Below are 20,278 nucleotides of genomic sequence, written 5' to 3' on the forward strand. Positions count from 1 at the left end.
ATATGTATACAATTGAATATTACTCAGCCATAAAAAAGAAGGAAATCTTGCCATTTGTGAAAACATGAGTGGATCTAGAGGGTATTATGCTAAGTGAAATTAATCAGCCAGAGAAAGACAAATTCTGTATAATTTCACTTATATGTGGAATCTAAAAAACAAAAATGAACAGTCATAACATACAGAAAGAGAGTCATAAATACAGAGAACAAACTGGTGGTTGCTGGTGAGGGGAATGAATGAAATAGGTGAGGAAGATGAAGAGTTACAAACTTACAGTTGTAAAATAAATACGCCACAGGGATGAAATATACAGCATGCAAAATATAGTCAGTACACAGACCTACTAGAGATTGGACTTGAGGATATGGGGAGGGGGAAGGGTAAGCTGTGACAAAGCGTGAGAGAGGCATGGACATATGTACACTACCAAACGTAAGGTAGATAGCTAGTGGGAAGTAGCCGCATAGCACAGGGAGATCAGCTCAGTGCTTTGTGACCGCCTGGAGGGGTGGGATAGGGAGGGTGGGAGGGAGGGAGACGCAAGAGGGAAGAGATATGGGAACATATGTATATGTATAACTGATTCACTTTGTTATAAAGCAGAAACTAACACACCATTGTAAAGCAATTATACTCCAATAAAGATGTAAAAAAAATATATATATATAGTCAATAATATTGTAATAACTTTGTAAGGTGACAGATTTTGTATGGTAACTAGACTTATGGTGATCGTTTTGTAATGTATAAAAATATGGATCACTATGTTGTACACCTGAAACTAATATTTTTAAGTCAGTTATACTTTAAAAAATAATTAATAAAAATAAAATTGAAGTTACAGGATTCTAGAAATTCACTTTGAGGTAGTTACCTGAGGGACAAGTCCTCAAACAGAACTTAGGGTTACAAGCAAGCTCAAAACCTGTCAATATTCTCAGATCTGCCCATAAGCTGAGAACTTCCTGACATGAAACAGAAATTTACCATGAGGTTTACTAAGTTGCTCTAGCTGAAAAAGAATGAAACAAGAAGTCTGTGCTGGAGGCAGCTGAGAAGCAAAAGAAAACTGAAAGGGCCCTTGGAATAGGGGGTTATCATTAAAGTCCTCTCAATTAGGCTTACACCCATACCTAGTAGATAAACAGAACAGACCTAGACACATGCTGGTGAATACAGCTCAGACAGGTTGGATACGTTGGAAAGAAATGGACCAGAGGTGAGGATAGGACTTCCAGAAGTCATCTCTCCCTGTAATAGCTCAAGGAAGAGTAAGGGAGATGATATTCCACCAGTGGGCTGGAGCTCAGGGCAGCTCCATGTGGGGAGGAATAGATAGTCCTGTTGTAACAAAGGGGCCAGTGGAACTTCAAGGAGGAATTTAGTGCAGCCCAGGGCCAGGGAATGCAACTCTAGGATCTAAATCCAAGGTAAGTTCCTACTAAAAGTTTGTTAAAGATATTAAAATGTTCCCCAAGAGGCCAGATGCAGTAGTAGCCCAGAGTGGGGGAAGCCCTGGATGGACTCCAATACCCAAAATCTTACTTGACAGCTCCTCTCAGGGCCCTCAAATGACCTTCAAACTCAACATATCAGAAACAAAAAACTCATGAAAAACTTGTTTCCTGAAAGCCAGGTCTCAGCCCTGATGCCCCTTCCCTCACCCTCCATATCCAATTCCTTTTGTCTGACCATTTCTCTCCGTCTCCATCACGATGCTAGTTCAAGCCACTCCCTTTGTTTGTGTGGATTTAGAAGTAACCTCCTAAAGAATATCTCCTGAACCACTTTTGTCTCTATAGTAATCTGTTCTCACCCGCTACCAGAGAGGGCATCTTTTCAAAATGCAGATCTAGTCATGTCATACCGTTGGTCAAAATGCTTTAAAGCATTCTCACTACTTTGAAGATAAAAGAGAAACTCCTTATGACAGTCTACAAAGCCCGGAATGCTCTGGCTTCTACCCACCTCTCTATAGCTTTTCTAGCTCCACACTGCCCTCAGCCATCTGTTCTGGCCATTTTGTCCTTCTTTAAGCCCTCTGCACTCACTAGATTCTGTCTAGCCAAAGGGCCTCTCATCTAGGAATTCCACCTTATCCTTTCAGACTTTAGCTCAAACAGCTTCTCTCCAGGAAAGCTTTCTTGACCTCCCTGGCTAGGTTAACTCTCTCTTTTCTGGGTGACTTATACTGGGAATTGCTCTACAGTTGCAATTTAACATTGATTCACAGAGTTTGTTTTTATTACTATTTCTCTGTAGATTCTCTAAGCTCCATGAGTGCAAGGTGAGGGTCTGTTTATTTCTCACCACTAGACCTCAAGCTCTCAGAAAACAGCAAACAGGCCAAGCATTCTTGAAAAACAAAAATGAATGAATGGCACAGAAATGTAAGCCAGAAAGAGCCAGGAACCACCTGAGTGTCTTTCTTCCTGTTTCTGATCTCCCTTATATGTGACCAGTAATGATTTTAAAACACAGTTTGTCACAAAATGCTCCCCTAGTCCAGAAACTCCTTGGTGAATGTCCTAAGACCTGACTGATGCAGAGTGAGATTCCTGGTTATAACTCCATCAAGGGACAAGGCTTTGGGCACTGTCAAGTCAGCATCTGTAAGTCTTGTTGATGAAATTAGGATTTTTCTTCTTGCAATGTAAGTGTAATTTTAATGGCAGGTCATCTTTGAGATGTATAGAGTATAAAAATTGTGAAACCTAGGACAATGGGAAAATATTCTCATAATAGTGTTTAACATGTTAGGCTAGAAATGAAAGAAAAGTTATTTTTAAAGACCTTATTAATGAGATAATCTAGAAGAATCATTGCTAGAAAAAGAATTTTTAATCAAATGTAACATCTACATGTATTTTCTGATAGAGAAGAAACTCTCCTTCAAAGGCTTCCATATTAACAACTCATAAAAGATAGAACAAGTGAGGAATCATACCTTCTGATTGTTTCACTTTAAAAAAAATTATATTAGCACTTTAATATACATGCTTTTCAAGGTGGAAGTGAAAGGTATTAAATACTTGACATTGTGATTACTTCTTTTTTTTTTATGTTTCAGACCAAGACTCTCTACTTCTTCCATCAAAGTTCTCATATTTAATATATTATTTTCAAATAATCCACAGTAAATATCCATAATATGCTTCCTAGTATGACTCTAGTCATTTAAGAACTTTAGTTCTAAAGTCCACGTCTTTGTTTGTTGAATGAAAAGTCTGCTCTTAAGTGTTTTTAGAAATTCCAAAAGGTTCTGTTTTGAAGCACCAAACCTAATGAAAAATAAACACGCTTTTACAGGCAAAACACATATACTCATGCACATGTGCACATAGATAGATACACCTAACATAAAAGTTTTAGAATATCATCAGTAATACTAACAGAACTCACTTACTGAGTGAGTGTGCCAGCAATGGGTTGAACAATTTATAGATATTATCTCCTCCCACCCACTACAACTTTGTGAAGCGGACTATATTTCTGTTCCCATTTTATCATTTAAAAAATTCTGATAAAATACTAAGGCTATACTAAGAGTTAAAATATACTAAGAGTTAAAATACTAAGGCTATCCTAAGAGTTAAACAAATTGCTTGAAGTCATAGCCATTAAGGGTGATAACCTTGGTTAAATAAAACGGTCTGAAATGGAACAATTAATACATAAACAAACTAAATTGTTTATTGTTAATCAATTTTTGGCAGGGTTGCCGAGGGTCTGGCTTTCCCATACACACATCAGCATAACCTAAAATACCAAGGACTGAAAGAAGGCAATTACTCCAGAACAAACAAGATGCTGATTAGTATATCATCCTTTCCATCCCAAATAAAAATGTCATTCATCTCACTCACATAATTCAAAAGCTAAAAAAATAACCCTGTAGAAAATACCAATTAGTAGTTTGCGGTGAATAAATGTTGACTTTGTCTCTGATTAATCCTCTGGAAATAATGAGAATTGGTTCCAATAAAGTGGTCTTTCCTTGTTGCTAAATTTCAAGGAGTGCAAATCAAAAGTTCAACATAAATAGACAAAATCTTCAGGAAATTGGGTGATAGTCACCATTCTGAATGATTGTCATCCTGTTTGTGTTTCTATTTCTCACAGGAGATTTAGTTAAAATCTTAAAACAGTCTCATGCTTGAAAATTTTGTCTTTCCTGATTTAACAAGAAGCCCCATGCAGGGGCAAAATTTGCAAAGCAATTACCATGGAGTGGTCACATTATTTCAATATTCATCAGGGACCATCTTTATCCCTGTAGAACATATGTGTCCTCATTCTACTCTACTGCTCTGTGCCGCCAAGACCCTCGATGCTGTTCTTGATGCAGTCAACATCATTCTTTTAAGCATTATAAAGCATATTCCTAAAAAATAATTCTGTGGAATCTACTCTACTGAACTGAGACACATATCAAGTTAATGTCAAAGCTACATTGGCAATGCACTAGAATGTTAGAATAGAGTTCATTTCTTCACTCTAATCATTATTTAAGCAATCATATTTCTGATTTTATAATTCTCTTTTGGGAGTTGTGATACATATTTCAAAAATCCCCTGAGAACTGGAATATTTCTCTCTTGACCTAGAAAAGGGAAACTATAATAGGTTTTCAAAATGAAAACACCCAGTATTACCTTTGCCTAGTGTGCTACAAAAGGAACTCATTCTTAGCATTCAGTCACTGAGGGACCTCTGGACCAGGTGTCAGGAATTGAATTGTAGATGCTGAGCACTCCGCCACTCACCTTTTCGACCTACTAAGGGACTCATAGGTATTCTCCGTCCAGAACCAAGCTTATTCACCTCTGAAATGGGCTCACAGTAAAAAGCCTACACCAACTCATTTATATCAGTTGCACAAAGAGTCATTGGTCCAAAAAACAAAAAATAGACACTTGATTCAATAAAATGTAAACCATAACTGCCAGTATTGGCACTGTAGTTTATTCTGAGAATCTAATTAGAATACTTTAATGTTCTGTAGGAAAGTACAATGGGGGAAAATGGGCAACTTTGCTAAGCTAGCCTCACCGAGTTAAATCTATTGATGGTACTTTAATAATCCTGCATTTAATATCTTATTTCCTAATTAATTTTCAGAAAGATTCTCAAAAAACTTCAGACTTCCCTATTTTCCAATATGTCTATATGGATAGTTATGTGTGGAAGAAAGATGTTTTCAGGGAAAGTAACTAAATTAATAGCATTTAGTTAGGTCCCTTTTTACTGATAACTAACAGAACTATATTTTGTCCAAACAACAGTCCATCTAACTTAAAATAAATCTAGATAATAACAAGCTTTCTACACAGACAACAGAAAGTTTACTCCACAAAGGTCAGTGGATTGGTGCCATTTGTCATGCTCTGCAGTGGTTAACAAGAGTGTAGATAGGATGTTTATCATTGTTAACACTAGAATTTTTTTTTTTTTACTTCATCATTTCAACCACCTACTTAGTTTGCCATAACAAAGCACTAGCTTAGTTTTATTGATCTTTGCTATCGTTTCCTTCATTTATTTCTGATCTGATCTTTATGATTTCTTTCCCTCTGCTAACATTGGGGTTTTTTTGTTCTTTCTCTAATTGCTTGAGATGCAAGGTTATGTTGTTTATTCGAGATGTTTCCTGTTTCTTAAGGTAGGATTGTATTGCTATAAACTTCCCTCTTAGAACTCATTTTGCTGTATCCCATAGGTTTTGGGTCATCGTGTCTCCACTGTCATTTGTTTCTAGGTATTTTTTGATTTCCTCTTTGATTTCTTCAGTGATCACTTCATTATTAAGTAGTGTATTGTTTAACCTCCATGTGTTTGTATATTTTACAGATCTTTTCCTGTAATTGATATCTAGTCTCATAGTGTTGTGGTCGGAAAAGATACTTGATACAATTTCAATTTTCTTAAATTTAACAAGGCTTGATTTGTGACCCAAGATATGATCTATCCTGGAGAATGTTCCAAACGCACTTGAGAAAAATGTGTATTCTGTTGTTTTTGGATGGAAAATGTCCTATAAATATCAATTAAGTCCATCTTGTTTAATGTATCATTTAAAGCTTGTGTTTCCTTATTTTCATTTTGGATGATCTGTCCATTGGTGAAAATGGGGTGTTGAAGTCCCCTACTATGAATGTGTTAATGTCAATTTCCCCTTTTATGGCTGTTAGTATTTGCCTTATGTATTGAGGTGCTCCTATGTTGGGTGCATAAATACTTACAATTGTTATATCTTCTTCTTGGATCGATCCCTTGATCATTATGTAGTGTCCTTCTTTGTCTCTTCTAATAGTCTTTATTTTAAAGTCTATTTTGTCTGATATGAGAATTGCTGCTCCAGTTTTCTTTTGCTTTCCATTTGCATGGAATATCTTTTTCCATCCCCTCAATTTCAGTCTGTATGTGTCCCTAGGACTGAAGTGGGTCTCTTGTAGACAGCAAATATATGGGTCTTGTTTTTGTATCCATTCAGCCAGTCTGTGTCTTTTGGTGGGAGCATTTAATCCATTTATAATTAAGGTAATTATCGATATGTATGTTCCTATTCCCATTTTCTAAATTGTTTTGGATTTGTTATTGTAGGTCTTTCCCTTCTCTTGTGTTTCCTGACTAGAGAAGATCCTTTAGCATTTGTTGTAAAGCTGGTTTGGTGGTGCTGAACTCTCTCAGCTTTTGCTTGTCTGTAAAGGTTTTAATTTCTCCATCAAATCTGAATGAGATCCTTGCTGGGTAGAGTAATCTTGGCTGTAGGTTTCTCTCCTTCATCACTTTAAATATGTCCTGCCACTCCCTTCTGGCTTGCAGAGTTTCTGCTGAAAGATCAGCTGTTAACCTTATGGGGATTCCCTTGTGTGTTATTTGTTGTTTTTCCCTTGCTGCTTTTAATATGTTTTCTTTGTATTTAAATTTTGACAGTTTGATTAATATGTGTCTTGGCATGTTTCTCCTTGGGTTTATCCTGTATGGGACTCTCTGTGCTTCCTGGACTTGATTAACTATTTCCTTTCCCATATTAGGGAAGTTTTCAACTATAATCTCTTCAAATATTTTCTCAGTCCCTTTCATTTTCTCTTCTTCTTCTGGGACCCCTATAATTAGAATGTTGGTGCGTTTAATGTTGTCCCAGAGGTCTCTGAGACTGTCCTCAGTTCTTTTCATTCTTTTTTCTTTATTCTGCTCTACACTAGTTATGTCCACTATTTTATCTTCCAGGTCACTTATCCGTTCTTCTGCCTCAGTTATTCTGCTATTGATCCCATCTAGAGTATTTTTAATTTCATTTATTGTGTTGTTCATCGTTGCTTGTTTCCTCTTTAGTTCTTCTAGGTCCTTGTTAAATGTTTCTTGCATTTTGTCTATTCTATTTCCAAGATTTTGGATCATCTTTACTATCATTATTCTGATTTCTTTTTCAGGTAGACTGCCTATTTCCTCTTCATTTGTTAGGTCTGGTGCATTTTTATCTTGCTCCTTCATCTGCTGTGTGTTCTTCTGTCTTCTCATTTTGTTTATCTTACTGTGTTTGGGGTCTCCTTTTTGCAGGCTGCAGGTTCGTAGTTTCCGTTGTTTTTGGTGTCTGTCTCCAGTGGCTAAAGTTGGTTCAGTGGGTTGTGTAGGCTTCCTGGTGGAGGGGACTAGTGTCTGTGTTCTTGTGGATGAGGCTGGATCTTGTCTTTCTGGTGGGCAGGTCCACGTCTGGTGGTGTGTTTTGGGGTGTCTGTGGCCTTATTATGATTTTAGGCAGCCTCTCTGCCAATGGGTGGGGTTGTGTTCCTCTCTTGCTTGTTGTTTGGCATAGGGTGTCCAGCACTGTAGCTTGCTGGTCATTGAGTGAAGCTGAGTGTTGGTGTTGAGATAGAGATCTCTGGGAGATTTTCGCTGCTTGATATTACATGGAGCTGGGAGGTCTCTTGTGGACCAGTGTCCTGAAGTTGGCTCTCCCACTTCAGAGGCACAGCACTGACTCCTGGCTGCGGCGCCAAGAGCCTTTCATCCACACGGCATCTCGGACTGATCCGGTAGCTCCGCATAGCCAGCCCTCTCAAAGCACTAGCTTAATATGCAGCAGTGAGCTTTCCTTCTGATTTAAAAGCTGTATGCATCTCTGACAGTTATGAGCAATGCTTTTTATGGCTTTGTTTGCCTTTTTCTAAAATGAAATGACAATTCATTTTCCATAAATAAGCTGAACAGTCTTTGCAGCAGATATTTTTCCTTTGAAGTAAATTTAAAAGAGATTTTCAGATGTGTATACATATGTTTTCTTAAGTTGCAAATGGAAAACACCTCCAAAAGTTTTGCCTTATGACATCTGGTAGAAAGCCTTGTAAAGCTGGATCCACTCTACAGGCAAATGACAAACCCTCTGAAAGTCATAATTTACAATTCTTTTTGAACAGATAATTTTCCACATGTTAAGATTTGGTGGTTTCTTTCCTGTTATATTACGAACACAATAATAAAGCCATTGCTTTAGAACAAGAAAGCCTGTTGACTCTTGAGCTAACAAATTTTATAAAAAGTACAAATTTTGAAGTGTCCTATTTTTCATTCGGAGGTAGCTATACTTTTTAAAATTTACTTACTTACTTCCTATACTCAATGTAGAGCTATGGAAAATCTCCAGAGTAGAAGGCAAGAGACTTCCGGTTCTGGTCTGGGCCCTAGCATTAGTTTTTAAGAAACACTAGTTTTTGAGAAAAACAGTGAAACTCTTTGGGCCTCAGTTCTCACAACTATAAAACTAGGCAAGATAGTCTTCAAATCTTCCAGGTCTACAACTCTGTGACTCTATGATTTCATAACCCAAAGGAGGTAATTTGATATAAGTAAGATGGCTTGAATCCATAAGGAATATTTGTGAATTCTAGTATTAACTACCAAGGGGAGTAACTGCCCATGGTAAGGTTTTAGAAAGCACAGCTGTGTCTGATAGTAAAGGGAGTGTTTAGAATGCATCCTCTCTATTAATTAAGGCTTTTCTTTCTTCCTCAATTTTCCTAGGGTATTGTATACATTGACAATTGAATCTGCTTTCAACGACATGTCTTTTCTCTTAAGGAACTGTTTTTATTAGATATAATAGATTTATTTTTATCATAAATATAAAATGATACATGTTATCTCCTACAAATATATAAAAAGAAAGTGGATCTCTAGCCAGCACACAATATGTAAGTTAAAATAGCTTATAGGCATAATACTTTGCATTTAATTATTCTATACTATCATCTAGGAGTCACATAAATTTTTAGTATTTACCATAGGTATGTGGATTATCTGTATTTTATACATAGGGAAACAGGCAGAGGATAAACATGGGACCTACTCTTGAATACATAGTAATCTCTGAGCAGGTCAAAGATGAAAGTCCTTACTCTCCCATCCCAGTGGAAGCTATTATGCTTAGCTCACCATTACTACCTTCCCCCTGCCTCTGGAATTTTATAATTCATACATTTCTAAATATCTTTATAGCACTGACAAAAAAATTGACTAGAACCACGAACAACATAAAAAATCATAAGCAAAAACCACAAGCAAAAACTGGCAATAATATTAGTATAAAATGAAACGAGACTAATACCTTTAATATGTAAATTCGTGGAACAAACAGGAAATAAAGGTAGGATCCCTATTGATAAATCATGGACATGTGAGCATATTATATGATCTGGCTTTCAAAAATGAGGAAAACAAGTTTAATAAATCTAATTTAAAAGTACAAACTCATTAATAATAAAAGAAATACAAATTGACACTACAAGAAATATCTTCTTTAACATGCCAAAGGAAAAAATATTTACAGAGGGCTAATACTCATTGAGAGGATATGATGAGATCACTATTCTCATATGCTGCTAGAGGGAATTTAAGTTGTCACATTTACTGGAAAGCAATTTGGGGATACAATGTGTATTAAGTGTCTTAAAGATGTTCCATATTTTTGGCCCAGTGATTCCCGTTCTAGGAATTAACCGAAAAGAAATAATCTAAAATGCACATATATATGCAAAAACCCCACCATTTTCACTGCAAATATTATTTATAACAGAAAACAACCTAAATGTCCCAAAATAAAGGAATAGTTAAATAAATTATGGCACATCCATAGCATAGAAAGTTATACAGCACCTAATACTATTCATGAAGTACTTTCAGTGACATGTGAAAAGGTTGCTGAAATACAGGGGGAACAAATTGCAAAGCTATATACATAGTGTATCTCAAGTATGTTAATATTTATGGTAGATCATAGACCTAAACATAAAAATAAAACCATAAAGCCCTTCAAAGAAAAAATATGAGTATATTTTCATAACCTGAGAGTGGGCAAAGATTTCTTAGAATGTAGAAAGTGATAACCATAGAAGAAAAATTTGATAAATTAGATTTCATCAAAATTTAAAACTTGTGCTCATCAAAGGACAACATCAAGAAAAAGAATAGGCAAGCCACATACTTACAGAAAATATCCACAAATCATGTCTGACAAAGGACTTATATCCAGAACATATAATGAATTACTATAACAACAACAACAACGACGACAGCATAATAATAATTTAAAAATAAGCATACTCACAGCAGACACTTCACAAAGGAAAATATACAAATGGCCAATAAGCACATAAAAAAAGTGTTCCACATCATTCATCATTACGGAAATACAAGCTAAAATCCCACTACACATCCACTAGAATGGCTAAAATACCAAAGACTAAAAATACCAAATGTTGGCAAGGATGCAAAGCAACCAGACTCTTACATACACCTAGTTGGAATGTAAAATTGATACAATCACTTTAGGAAAAGGTTTGGTAGTTTCTTATGAAATTAAACATACACATATTCTTTGACCCAGCAATTCTACTCCTAAGCATTTATCTGAAAGAAATCAAAACTTATATCCACAAAAAGCCTTGTACAAGAATGTAAATAGCAGCTCTCATCACAACAGCCAAAAACTGAAGTCAACTCAAGTGTCCATCACTATGGGAACAGATAAATTGTGATGTGTTCATGCGACAGAATCCTACTGAACAATGAAAAGGAATTAACTACTTTTCATACAACAACATCTATGAGTCTCACAGATATAATACTGAGCAAAAGAAACACAAAGACAACATACTGGGTCATTTCACGTATAGGAATTTCTTAAACAGGTAAAACAAATATAAGGTGTTACCATGTGATACTGCAATCCCAATCCTGGGTGTATATTCAGAGGAAACTCTAATTCGAAATGATACATGCACCCTAATGTTCATGGCAGCACTATTTACAATAGCCAAGAAATGGAAGCAAGTAAAACTCCATTGACAGATGAATGGATAAAGAAGGTGTGGTATATATACACAATGGGACATTAATCAGCCATAGAAAAGAGTGAAATAATGCCCTTTGCAGCAACATGGATGGACCTACAGATTATCATATTAAGTGAAGTAAGACAGAAAGACAAATATCATATGATATCACTTATATGTGGAATCTTAAAAACTGATATAAATGAACTTACTTACAAAACAAATAGACTCACAGACATAGAAAACAAACTTATGGTTACCAAAGCGGATAGCGGGAGCTGGGGGGAGAGATAAATCAGGAGTTTGGGATTAACATATACACACTACTATATATAAAATAGATAAACTACAAGGACCTACTATATAGCATAGGGAACTATATTCAATATCTTACAATGATATATAATGGAAAAGAATCTGAAAAAGAATATTTTATATATATATATAATCACTTTGCTGTACACCTGAAACTAACACAACATTGTAAATTAACTATACTTCAATTTAAAAAATAAATATAAGGTAAAGTAAAAAATGTCTCAAGAATGAGAAGAAGAGCAAATAGGGACAGTCTGGAAAGAGACATGAGGGGTTTTCTGGGTAGGTTAAAATGTTCTCTATCATGGTAAGATATGTGTATTGGTCTGATAGGACTGCCATAAGAAAGCACCACAGACTGGGAGGCTTAAACAACAGAAATTTATTTCTCACAATTCTAGGGACTGAAAATTCAAGATCAATGTGCTGGCAGGTTTAGTTTCATTCTGAAGCCCCTTCCCTTGGCTTGTAGGTGGCCACTATCTCCCTGTGTGCTCATGTGGCCCTCTCTGGGTGCAGAGAGAGATCTCTGGTGTCTCTTCCTCTTCTTATAAGGACAGCAGTCCTATCAGATTAAGGACCCATCCTAATGACCTCACTTAACCTTACTATATACCCTATCTCCAAATACAGGCACAGTGGGGGTTAGCGCTTAAAATTATGAACTTTAGGGGACATAATTCAGTCCATAAGAGAACAGTTACATGAGTAGATCCACATGCCAACATTGCACAGTTATGATTTGTCTTTTCAATGTTCATAAATTCTACCTCAAAAAAATTATAAATTGAGGGTTGGAGAGTGGATAAAGGAATAGATGAAACAATAATTACATGAAATAATAATTAGAATGTTGAACAATTTTGAACTTTGTTGATATGTACATAAGGATTCAGTATTCTACTTTGTGTAAATCATTCTATTTACTTTGTATATGTTTTACAGTTTTTATAATAAAAAGTCTAATAAACAAAGGAAAATGACGTGTCAATGGAAGATACTTTGTAGAGATGACAACTTTGTGTGACATTCTCCTGAGTTGAGCTCCATCTTAGGTATGTTTGTATTGTGTTTCTTGGGCAGGTCATCTTCTGGGCTTGATTCACTCATCTAGAGAATGCACTCATAATATAGACTTATTGAGTGTTCATTAGGTGCAAGGCACTATGGTGGGCTAACCTGACATTATCACCAAAGTCCTATTCAGTATTTAAATTCTATCACCATTTTATGTCATCAATGCAGATCACCCTCTCTTTTGCTACATAATTCTCATGACTTTTAACCTTTATATCTTGTGTTTATTTTTCCTTCCTGTAGAGATAAGATTCAATAGGCCAGTGCAGCAGTCATCTTTCAGCAGATTTGTTTTCTACTGCAATCTTTGGTCTAGTGAGATTTCTGGAAGATACATTCAAGAAAATAGGTGACACCCACAGCCAATATAATACTCAATGGTGAAAAGCTGAAAGCCTTCCCGCTAAAATCTGGAACAAGACAAGGATGCCCAGTCTCACCACTTCTATTCAACATAGTATTGGAGTCCTAGCCACAGCAATCAGACAAGACAAAGAAATAAAAGGTGTCCAAATTGGAAGGGAAGAGGTAAATGTGTCATTATGTGCAGATGACCTGATATATAGAAAATCCTAAAGACTCCACACAAAAACTACTAGAACTGATAAAAGAATTCAGCAAAGTAGCAGGATACAAGATTAACATACAGAAATTGGTTGCATTTCTCTACACTAACAATGAAATATCAGAAAATAAATGTAAAAAAAGTCCTTTTTTAAAAATTCTATACCATTTATCATATTTTTAATTAATTTTTATTGGAGTAGAGTTGATTTAAAACATTGTGTTAGTTTCTGCTGTACAGCAAAGTGAATCAGTTATATATATACATATATCTACTCTTTTTAAGAATCTATTCCCATATAGAGCATTGAGTAGAGTTCCCTGTTCTATACAGTAAAACAATCCCTTTAAAAATTGCATCCAGAAAAAAAAAATATGTAGGAATAAACCTGACCAAGGAGGTGAAAGATTTATATGCTGAGAACTATAAAATATTAATTAAGAAAACTGAAGGTGATCCAAAGAAATGGAAAGATATCTCATGCTCTTGGATTGGAAGAATTAATATTGTTAAAATGGCCATATTACCCAAAGCAATCTACAGATTTAATGCAATCCCTATCAAATTACCCAGGACATTTTTCACAGAACTAGAACAAATAATTCTAAAATTTATATGGAACCATAAAGACCCAGAATTGTCAAAGCAATCCTGAGGGAAAACAACAAAGCAGGAGGCATAATCCTCCCAGATTCAGACAATACTACAAAGCTACAGTAATCAAAACAGCATGGTATTGGCACAGAAACAGACATGTGGATCAATGGAACAGAATAGAGAGTGCTTAAATAAACCCACACACCTACTGTCAATTAATCTTTGACAAAGGAGGCAAGAATATACAATGGAGAAAAATTCTCTTTAGCAAATGGTATTGGGAAAGTTGGAAAATGCATATAAATCAATGAAGCTAGAACACATCCTCATGCCATACACAAAAATAAACTTGAAATGGCTTAAAGACTTAAATATAAGACAGGATACCATAAAACTCCTAGAAGAGAACATAGGCAAAATATTCTCTGACATAAATTGTAGCAATACCTTCTTATGTCAGTCTTCCAAGGCAATAGAAATAAAAGCAATAATAAACAAATGGGAGCTAATCAACCTTATAAGCTTTTTTACAGTTAAAGGAAACCATAAACAAAATGAAAAGACAAATTACAGACTGGGAGAAAACATTTGCAAATGATGAGACTGACAAGGGTTTAATTTCCAAAATATACAAACAGCTCATACAACTCAATAACAAAAAACAACCAACCCAATCAATAAATGGGCAGAAGACTTAGATAGACATTTCTCCATAGAGATGTAGATGTACAGAATGGACATGTGGACACAGAGGGGCAAGGGGAGGGCGGGATGAATTGGGAGATTTGGTTTGACATAGATACACTACTATGTGTAAAATGGATGGCTAGTGGGAACCTGCTGTATAGCACAGGGAGTTCAGCTCGGTGCTCTGTGACAACCTAGATGGGTGGGATGGGGCGGTGGGAGGGAGGTCCAAGAGGGAGGGGATATAGGTATACATATAGCTGATTCACTTCATTGTACAGCAGAAACTAACACAACATTGTAGAGCAATTATACTCCAATAAAAAAAAAAGAAGACATACAGATGGCCAAGAGGCACTTTTAAAGATGCTCAAAATTGCTAATTATTATAGAAGTGTAAATCAAAACTACAATGAGGTGCCACCTCACACCAGTCAGAATGGCCATCATCAAAAAGCCTATAAATAACAAATGCTGGATTGGGTGTGGAGAAAAGGGAACCCTCCTACACTGTTGGTGGGATGTAAGCTGGTGCAGCCACTATGGAAAACAGTATGGAGGTTCCTAAAAAATAACAACTAAAAATAGAGTTACCATATGATCCAGCAATCCCACTCTTGGGCATATATCCAGACAAAACTATAATTCAAAGAGACACATGCATCTCTATGCTCACTGCAGCCCTGTTTACAACAGCCAAGACATGGAAACAACCTAAATGTCCACCGACAGATGAATGGAAAAAGAAGATGTGGTACATATACACAATGGAATGTTACTCAGCTATGAAAAAGAGTGAAATAATGCCATTTGCAACGACATGGATGGACCTAGAGATTATCATACTAAGTAAGTCAGAAAGAGAAAGACAAATACCATATGATATCCCTTATATGTGGAATCTAAAATATGACACAAAAGAATTTATCTATGAAACAGAAACAGACTCACAGGCCTAGAGAACAGACTTGTGTTGACATGGGGGAGGGAAGGCAGGGAAGGGATGGATTGGGAGTTAGGGGTTAGCAGATGCAAACTATTATATATAGAATGGATAAACAACAAGGTCCTACCATATAGCACAGGGAACTATATTCAATATCCTGTGATAAACCATAATGGAAAAGAATATAGAAAAGAATATATGTGTATGTGTGTGTACGTGTGTATAACTGAGTCACTCTGCTGTACAGCAGAAATTAACACAACATTGTAAATCAACTATACTTCAATTAAAAATATACAAAAAATAAAAATTAAAAAATAGTAGAATAACTAAAAAAGAAAATAGATGACAATATGGAGAATTTTATGAAAGGACTGAACTCTTTTCAAGGAATTAAACTAAAATTCTAGTATAAATAAGCAAATATAGCTAAATGAATAAATATGAGAATTAAATAGATGATTCCAAAGGCAGATTAAAGTCAGTATAAGTGAGGATTAGTGAAATTGAAGATAGTATAAAACATCCAGACTGAAGTATGAGAATAAAATAATAGAAAATGTAGAAAACAGATAGGAGACATATAAGGTAAAGTGAAAATGTCAAACACACATTTAATCAAAGAACCAGAATAGGAAGAGAGAGATTTGGGCAAAAACATTATTTGAGTCAAAGAGATTTGCTAGGATTTGTAAAAATTAACAACCTAAGATATCAAGCCTTCAGCTCAAGAAACTAAAATCCCAACCAGGATGCAAAAATCATAGTCAAACTGCTGAAAATGAAAGATAAAGAGAGGATCAAAAAGCAGGCATGCAAGGCAGTGGTAGGGGGGACACTATCTTCAAGGTCTCAGTAATAAGACTTATAGCTGAATGTGAAACATAGTAATGAAAGCTAGAAATCAGTGGAATGACACATTTAAAATTAAACAAACCTGCCAGTCTAGAATTCTATATTCAGCAAAAACATCCTTCAAAAAAGAAAGTGAAATAAAGATGTTTTAACACAAACAGAAATGGAGAGTGTTTGTCACCAGCAGACTTTTCCTAAAAGAAGATTACTAAGGGAATTTTCAAGTGATCCAGATGGAAGCAGGAGAATGCAGCAAGGAATGAAGAGCAACAGAAAGGGTAAAAAGGGCATAAATATGAATAAGCATCAACTATATAAAAAGAATTGCATCTTATAGGATTTTAAATATATATGTGAATAAAATGCCTGACAACAAAAGCACAAAAGTTAAGGAGAGTACCTAGAGTTTAAATTTTTAAATTCTTGCATTATATGAGAAATGCTAAAAGTTCTAATTCATAATAAACTCTAATAAACCACGGATACATGTTGAAATGTTTATAGCAACCATGAAAAGATTAATACATAAATGTATAACTAGCAAGCAAATACTGAGAGATGGAATAATATTTTTAAATACTTGAATCTAAATGAAGGTAAGATATAATTTTTTTCCTTTTAAATGGAAGTAGAACTCCAGAATCTGTTGGATCTGGATAAGTCTTTGATTTATTTTGAGGAAAAAACTTTTAAAAGAAGAGGAAAAAAATAAAAAATTAAGTCATGAGTATTGACAATAAATATTGTCAATTTATATGTGGCTTCTGTAAGTATTGCATTTAAGTCCATGAAGTTACTAACGAAAAATTACCCAGGACAGGAACTTTGCCACAGAGTTCAATCATATATAGAAATTACTTCTAAGGAAAGAAAAGTAATTTCAAAAACATAGGTAGTTCTGGGGAAGCCAATTTACTCTAAGAAGTTGAAACATTCAAGATAATTTAATGTGGAGAAAACAGTGACAAAAATTACTTTTTAGGAGATGATGAGATGCCTGATATTTTATTTCTTAAGGTAAAGAAGGATATAATTTACTCAAAGGATGTTTGTTCATAATCCAAGGAAACAGTATTTGATAGATGTGGTTTTATCCTCTGAGATCTCACGGCAGCAATGTTCTGTGAAACCATATTAGAATTAAGAATTTTTATTCTTTTAGTAACTGGGTAAATCTCCCAATGTAGAGTTCAAAGAGGATATTTTTACATGAATATATTATCTTTATAGCAAAATCTTTTATTTTTGCGGTACATGGGCCTCTCACTCTTGTGGCCTCTCCCGTTGCGGAGCACAGGCTCCGGACGCGCAGGCCCAGCGGCCACGGCTCACGGGCCCAGCCGCTCCGCGGCACGTGGGATACTCCCGGACAGGGGCACGAACCCAAGTCCCCTGCATCGGCAGGCGGACTCTCAACCACTGCGCCACCAGGGAAGCCCTATAGAAAAATCTTTTAAAAGAATTAATTATATGTGTGTATGTACACACACACGCACACACAGAGGCATGAGTGGAAGTAACTGACATCCACAGTTATTCTATAAACTGAAATTTCAAGATGACTTAAATTTCTTGATGAAGGGCCACCAACATCTTTTATAAGGAAATATATTAACTACTTACATATTACATATTACCTACTTTTTAAAAAATGGAAATTAAAAAAGTATTACATACTTTCCAATATACTTAAAACAACTAAAAATAACATAAAATATATACTTTTATTGACAATTAAGGAATAATTATTATTGACATAAATTATTATACTATCTTACAATGTTCAAAGGGACAACAGGAATGCTAAACTCCTTTTTAAAAAATTCTACACTACCCCCTTTAAAAAAAAATTCTCCTAAGTTTTACAGTTTCCCTGCTTCCTCCTTGATTTCAGAGCACAGCTCCTGTTTTCACTGCTGCAGTGTTCCTGCCCTGTAATCCACTGTAAATTTGGGAGCCAATATCTAACATAATAGTTCATAGGACCTTCATGGCAACCTCAGATCCTCTCCTGTGAATTAGGTGAATGTTGGCCACGGAAAGTGCAAGGACTTTTACAGACATCACTTTTCTCCTTTTCCATTTATGGCTTTTGGGTGGAATTTCCCATAGGTGAGGTTTCCCTATAAGTGAACTACATGGAAGTGACAGCTATATGTTCAATGACTTTTATTAATGATGCGTATAATGTCAGACCTACTTCCATCTGAACGTCACCTTTTAACTTATTCAGGAAATTGGTTCTATTTAGTTCCCAGATGCAAGTGGGTAGGGTGGGGTGGGAGGTGAGGGAACAAGGAGCTACCATCGACTGAGAAGGGATCATGTGAAATAAAGCTCAGTCACCCTGTGATATCAAATATAATTCTTATAGCCGGTCTATGACACACCTATTGACAACTCCATTTTACTATTAAGGAAAAAAAAAAGACTTGCAGGAAAAAGGCAAAGGTAAACTGACTTGCCAAAAATCACATTGCTAGAAAATAGCAGAGCTGAGATTAAAACCCTGGTATGTTTCAGTGCCTCCTTTTTTTCCCTTCCACTACACCAAAGCTTTGGAAAATCTCAGGGATTAACTGGAAAGGATGAATGCTGGAGAATGTTCTATGGTGAAAACATAGCTCCAACATTCTGAGCAATATTGTTGTGGCTCTAAAACTGCACAGAGATGAAAAAGATGGCATCAAAATCTAAAATCCTCTAAAGAAAAAGTGAACAATACTTTTTAATTTTTTAAGCATAAATTTCCTTTATTAAAATATAGTAGACATTCAGAAAAATGCAAAAATCATAAGTTTAAATCTCAGTTAATTTTTATAAAGTGAACAACTCATGTTACTACCTCCCAGATCAAAGAGTAGAACGTATGGCACCCTAGAAGGCCCAGGCTCTCTCTCACACACAAAGAAACTACTACTCTGACCTCTATCATCATAAATTATTTTTGTCTGCTTTGGAACATGCTATGAAATGACATCATGAAACATGAACTCTTTTGTGTCTGCTTATTTCACTCTACATTTGTGAAATGTAATTATGTTGTTGCCTGTTGAAGTAATTTATTCATTTTCATTATTGTGTAGTATTCCTCTGTGACTATACCACCACATATTCATCCACTTTACTGTTGATGAGAACTTGGATAGTTATGATACTACTTTTCACATTCTGGTACATGTCTTTTGGCAAACATATGTATGCATCTCTGCAAGGTTTGTGCCTAGGACCAGAATAGCTGGGATATGCAGCTTTAAGAGATACTAGGTGACAATTTTCCAAAGTGCTCATGTCAATTTACACTCCCTCAGAGTAGAAAAGTTACAGTTGCTCCAAATCCTTGTCCTTGCAGACACTTAAAATTGTCTGTCTTTTTCACATTTTTTCCCAGCTTTATTGAGATATGATTGAAAATAGCATTGCATAAATTTAAGGTATACAAAGTGATAATTATATATATATATATATATATATATATAGTGAAGTGATTACCACAATATGGTTAGTTTACACAACCATCAGCTCATATGTTACCATTCTTTTGTGTGTGTGGTGAGAACATTTAAGATCTACTCTCTTAGCAAACTTCAAGTATACAATATTTTAACTACAGTCATCATGCTATACCTTAGATCCCCAGAACTTATTTATCTTATAACTGATATTTTGACCAATATCTCTCCATTTTCTCTACCTCCCCCACCTCTGGTAATCACTATTCTACCCTCTGCTTCTACGAATTCAACTTTTTTAGATTCCACACACAAGTGAAATCTAAAAGTGTCTTTCTGTGTCTGGCTTATTTCACTTAGCATAATGCCCTCCAGGTTCATACACATTACTGCAAATCGCAAAATTTCCTTCTTTCTTAGGGCTGAATAATACTCCATTGTGTAT

This window comes from Monodon monoceros, unplaced genomic scaffold, assembly GCF_005190385.1.
Source record: "Monodon monoceros isolate NGI ecotype Baffin Bay Population unplaced genomic scaffold, NGI_Narwhal_1 Super_Scaffold_11, whole genome shotgun sequence".
NCBI classification, from domain to species: domain Eukaryota; kingdom Metazoa; phylum Chordata; class Mammalia; order Artiodactyla; family Monodontidae; genus Monodon; species Monodon monoceros.